Source organism: Galeopterus variegatus, unplaced genomic scaffold (assembly GCF_000696425.1).
Source record: "Galeopterus variegatus unplaced genomic scaffold, G_variegatus-3.0.2 Scaffold2010, whole genome shotgun sequence".
NCBI lineage: Eukaryota > Metazoa > Chordata > Mammalia > Dermoptera > Cynocephalidae > Galeopterus > Galeopterus variegatus.
In genome coordinates, this window is record NW_007728121.1 from 124,392 (window position 1) to 129,757 (window position 5,366).

Consider the following 5,366-nt stretch of genomic DNA (forward strand, 5'->3'; position numbering starts at 1 on the left):
GGGGGGCCGAGGGAATTGGCCATCCCCCCCCCCCATGCATGCAACCAGCTCAGTGATGACCACCAAGCCGCAGCAAGAAGGGCCTCCGGTTCTCGAGCCAGGACGGTGGTGGGGTGAGGGCTTTTCCACACCCCCCTGACACCTGCACCCAGCCCGGTAATGACCAAGCCACCTCTGGAAGCCCCCCATCTCCCCTATGGGAATGAGGGGGGTACTATAGGCCTCAATCCTGCCCCTCCTCCTTCCTCCTTCTTCCATCCTATTTCCTTCCCCTTTCCCCTCTCCCCCTCCCTCCCAACTGCTCCACAGCAACATCCTAGAATATAAAAAATAATATTAATAAAATTTCATTTTCTTTCAAAAAAAAAAAAGCCTGTGGGGGGGGGGCAGGGGTAGTCACCTTCATCAAAAAAACAAAAGCACTTAGTGATGGGTTTCTTGGACTACACTATAGAAAGGGATAATGATTCTTTCTCAGTGTACTTATTGACATTCATTGAGCAGCATATAGTTTATTTTAGCTAGAGTTTGTGATGTAGCATCTATATTTAATTCCACAAGCTGTTGGGCAACTCACATATTTACAAACACAGTCCCGGAAACAATGTGTTTGCTGGTCACAGCTGCACTGTAACATCTTGGGAGCTCTGTGCTCTTCCGCACCACTCAGGGCATTACCATTTTACATTCTGGTCTGTGCCAAAGCCTAAATAGGGCAGAGCTCGGGCAAGAAGTTCAGATTCAATGACAGGCCTGGCAGAAAGCCAAAGCAAGAATAACATTGAGGGCTGCAGGTCAGAATGGAGAGTGGCTTGTCAGTCCCACCTCAGTTCTGCAGCCTGCACAAGGATGAGCAATTTCTGTGTGATTGGCTTCAGTTTATTTTGGCTCCGCAGGCCTTCAACCACCCTACGTGTATACAGAGGCTCTGCTGGAAAGTGAGCTGAGGCATAAGCCATGGAAGCCAGGCTGATGGGAAGAGGCAGGGACCGAGAGGGTTCGTGTCTGGAGTGTGGAGCCAGCTGTCGGCAAGGGGTGTGGAGTGGGTGACTAAGCCAGTTTCAGTTGCTGGACCCAGGGAGAGTGGCTGGAAATGTTCAGGGGCAGGGGGCAAGTAACATGATTCAGGCAATCTCTGTAACAGGAGGTCCAATCTGTTGGCCAGAATACATAAAGAGGGATTCTAGGTGGTGCTGCAGTTTGGAACTAGGCAGAAGAGCAGGCAATTCCTGGAGGTCTGTCTCCCTGCAACAAGAGGTGGGAAGCTGAGAGCAGGAGGCACATTAGCCAGCAAGGGCACGAGCCCCTTACACCAGAGATGGACACGCAGGAAGGAGGGGATGGGAGCATGGGTGCAGCCTCCACTGGGTTGGGGGTATGAGCGCAGAGCACACAAGAGACCAGCAAGTGTGGGTTGTTCACCAGAGCCCAGGTTAGGGGAACATGCCTGACCCTATAGTTTCTGAGACAGCACAAGGGGCATATCGTTGCCTTCTCATGTGGCCATGCTGAGAGGCCATCAAAACAGGAACCACGCCGCTGCCAAAGAGCAGGAAGCTCACGTGAACCTTATCCATGCTGGGTAAAAGGATGTTAGATTAATCCCGCTTCTGCACTCTAAGATTTTAGACTTTCCCTCCATCCACAGTGAATTTTTAAGTGGGAGTGACCCAGGGGAATCTAAGATAACCTCATGTGACTGCAGCTCCCTTATTAAAGTCTGTGGCTCTGAGCTTTATACGTCATTTGGATGGTATCAAGGACTTTCTTGGGAGAACATTCTTGGCTTCTCTGTTCCTGAGTGTTCCACTCTGTAAAATGGACATAATGACAACACCAACTTCATAGGGTTTTACAAGATTTAAATGAGTTAGTGCATAGAAAGTGTTTACATCAGTGCGTCGTTCATAGTAACCAATATCTAAACATAATTGGAGGTGATTATAATGGAAGCTCTGGGACTCATGGGTTTTGGATTTTGAAAATCTCACTTTACCACTNAACCTCATGTGACTGCAGCTCCCTTATTAAAGTCTGTGGCTCTGAGCTTTATACGTCATTTAGATGGTATCAAGGACTTTCTTGGGAGAACATTCTTGGCTTCTCTGTTCCTGAGTGTTCTACTCTGTAAAATGGACATAATGACAACACCAACTTCATAGGGTTTTACAAGATTTAAATGAGTTAGTGCATAGAAAGTGTTTACATCAGTGCCTCGTTCATAGTAACCAATATCTAAACATAATTGGAGGTGATTATAATGGAAGCTCTGGGACTCATGGGTTTTGGATTTTGAAAATCTCACTTTACCACTGCCACATGTGAAGTAAAGACCAAACAAGTTCTGGGATTAGCATTGAGAGACCCAACTCCAAGTCCTGGTTTTGCCCCAAACCAGTGGTGGGACCTTGAATAACTCATTGTACTTCTGTGGCTGTAAATATTCTCATCTACAGTACAATATGAAGAGGATCCCATCACCGGCTGCCAACTGGAGAGTTGTATCAAAATCTCCTGGAGGGTTTTTCAATATATTCTAAAATATAATAATATACCCAAGATATCAGTTATTTCCCTCTTTCCTTCCCTCTCTGTTTCCATCCCACTCCCCACCTTCCTCAAGTACACACTCTACCACACCCACTCCAGGCTGCTGCGGACACGGACACGGAGCCAGCTCATCTCCAGGACCCCGCCCCTTCCCCCCAAGCCCATGACATGATCAGGTGGAAACTAATCAGGGACCCAATGCCATAGGAAGGCAAAGCAACTGTGTAATCAACACAGAGCTCATCTTTGAAAGACTTCTTGAAGAAAATGAGTCTAAAAGATGTGATAGACTGTTGTAGACTCACAGAGAGGAAGGCAGGAATGAGTACACTGGTGGCGCTCATAGCCAGATAGTCAGGGACTCAAGTGCCCACAGCTAAAGGNAAAGACTTCTTGAAGAAAATGAGTCTAAAAGATGTGATAGACTGTTGTAGACTCACAGAGAGGAAGGCAGGAATGAGTACATTGGTGGCGCTCATAGCCAGATAGTCAGGGACTCAAGTGCCCACAGCTAAAGACAAAGGAGTCCTGGACTGAGCCCGCTGCTGCAGTCACTAACTGTGGACAATCAGGGGAGGGGGCCAGCAAGTTCACTCGGAGTGACCTGCAGGGACCTGCAAAGGCTGACAAGGACACATTTTTTTTAGCAGAGACTTTACCTTCTCTGGCTTCAGTTTTCTCACCTGCAAACAAAAACAAAAACAAACAAACAAAAACCCATATTAGATGAAATGATATTTATAGACTGTTTCGGGCTCTAATACATCTGTGTTAGAGCAATGCAAAAAATAATAGCAAATGCTCACACAGCACTTAACATGGGCCTGGCTTTTTCTAAGGGTTTTACAAATATTAAGTCTTTTAATCCCTACAACCCTATGAAATAGCACTATTTATTATTATTATTATTATTATTATTATTATTATTATTATTTTACAGATGAGGGACCTGAGACAAAAGTGGAGGAGCCAGCCTAGGAAGCCAGGCAGGCAGGCTCTGAAGTCTATCCTCATAAACACTCCACTTTGGAAGAGCTGATGAGGACAGGAGGGTCTCAGCGCCTGGAAGAGGAAGGTGGATTGGTTGTCAGGGCCACAAGAAGCAGTGGGGGATTCTTAAAGAAGGAGGATGATGCAAATGGTGTTGCGGATGGCTGATCTGTGTGGAGACAAGGTTTTAATGGCTTTGTAATGTGCAACTTTTCATTTAGAGGTTCTATTTCATCCACAGTGCTGTCTTTCTCTTTGCTGAAGACCCCTACCCCACCCCACCCTTGCTGACCTCAAGGAAGGCTCTGGGGCAGAGGGGCCGCCCTGGTATGTGCACTCAGACCCTAGCTTTATCATCTGAGGCCCTGGGCAAGCCTGTCAGTTAGCTTGTCTCACCAAAGAAAGTGCCAAGGACACCTGGCAGGCCAAGTATGAAGCCTCAGCAAGTGACAGATGAGGCTGTCCTTGAAAAGTGAAGGGCTGATTATCACATGGAGAAACACAAATTCGAGGCCTGAGGAGATGGAGCCTACTACGTCTAATGTCACTAGTGTTATATATTGGGTGTGAGTGCTGTGTGTGTCATTTTTTAAGCTTATTATAGGATCGTGAAGTCCTGTCTTGTTCCTGCCCCCATGAAGGCAAGAGCCGGGTCTGCTTTGTTCACTAGATTTACTCTCGTCACCTGGGACAGTCCTTGCACACAGACATTGCTTAATAACTGGTTGACTGGTGGACAGAGGCAAGTGAGGATCAGGAGAGCTGAGCTATAGGTCTAGGAGTCATAACATCTGTGTTTAACCTCCGCTTTCTCGTGGAGTGGCCTCCAGAGAGTCCCTTTGCCTCTCCCAGCGTCCTCTCTTAAAGGTCTCAAATTAATGTAAGAACATTTAGTAAACAGTAATTATGAGTAACTCTTACCCTTGCATAAATAATTGTTAATATACTTAACCTAATTCTATGCAGTGAGGATATCCATATCCTCACCAATTTTAAGTCAATTCCGGATGAGCAGTGGGGAAATTCACCAAAGGTAGCTTGCTAGCTCCATGCCAGTCCTGCGGGTGAAAGTCATATCATGAAGCCTGGGGAGGACAGTGGCAGTAGAGGTGTCATACCTGCCTGGGTTCAAATGGGGGAATGATGGGAATTGCTGAAGGTCTATGAAGTACAACCAGAAGAGCATTACCAGGGGTAAAGTGCCATGGTTAGTCTCTTTGAGGCTGGCACATCATCCCAACAAGAGGGAAGAATGAAAGTCATTGATCTGACCTGACAGCACCCCCACAACCACACTTGCCCTTAAGAATGTCCTGTCACTTCTCCTATCTACCCTCCCTTTATAGAAAACATAGGAGGTTTTTGCACCAAGATGTGGACGACAAGAAAAATAACACTTTCCTTGATTCTTTTTTTTTACCACGAACACCCTCAGATTTATTTATTTTTTTACATCTCCTCCATAGAGTTGGCCAATTAACCACTTAAATGGCTTGAAAACTCATTTAATGTCACTGCCTAATCACTTTATGAAATGTCACTGCTCCAGCAGGCAAAAATTTCTGCTTTAACCTCACTTCTCTTATGCTTCATTCCACTTCTAAAATGCAAAACTTCCTTCCAAAGAAGACTAAAATCTTAATGCCTCCCTCTACCCTTATATATAAGCATGTACCCGTTATATTTGCATAGAATTATGGAATTTCAGCATCAGGTGGGATCATAGGGATCATCTTACCACATAAATCATTTTACTGATGACTGAAATGAGGCCCCCAGAGGAAAGCGACTTGCCTGAGGGCACCAACTTGGAAGCGGCAAAGCCT

At 46.0% G+C, this 5,366-nt stretch overlaps 1 protein-coding gene across 2 annotated transcripts in view; it reads left to right on the forward strand.

The window, feature by feature from the left end:
- The window catches only part of BRINP2 (bone morphogenetic protein/retinoic acid inducible neural-specific 2), a 108,935-nt gene that overhangs the window by 47,710 nt on the left and 55,859 nt on the right, over positions 1-5,366 (forward strand). Inside the window, exon 1 of one of the 2 annotated variants that reach the window (XM_008580060.1) lies at positions 3,557-3,625. The exons of the other annotated variant lie outside the window; for it this stretch is intronic. The gene's annotated coding sequence lies outside the window, so the exon portion shown is untranslated. Of the gene's footprint in view, positions 1-3,556; positions 3,626-5,366 lie in introns of those variants that run through there. 2 annotated transcript variants of the gene reach the window in all.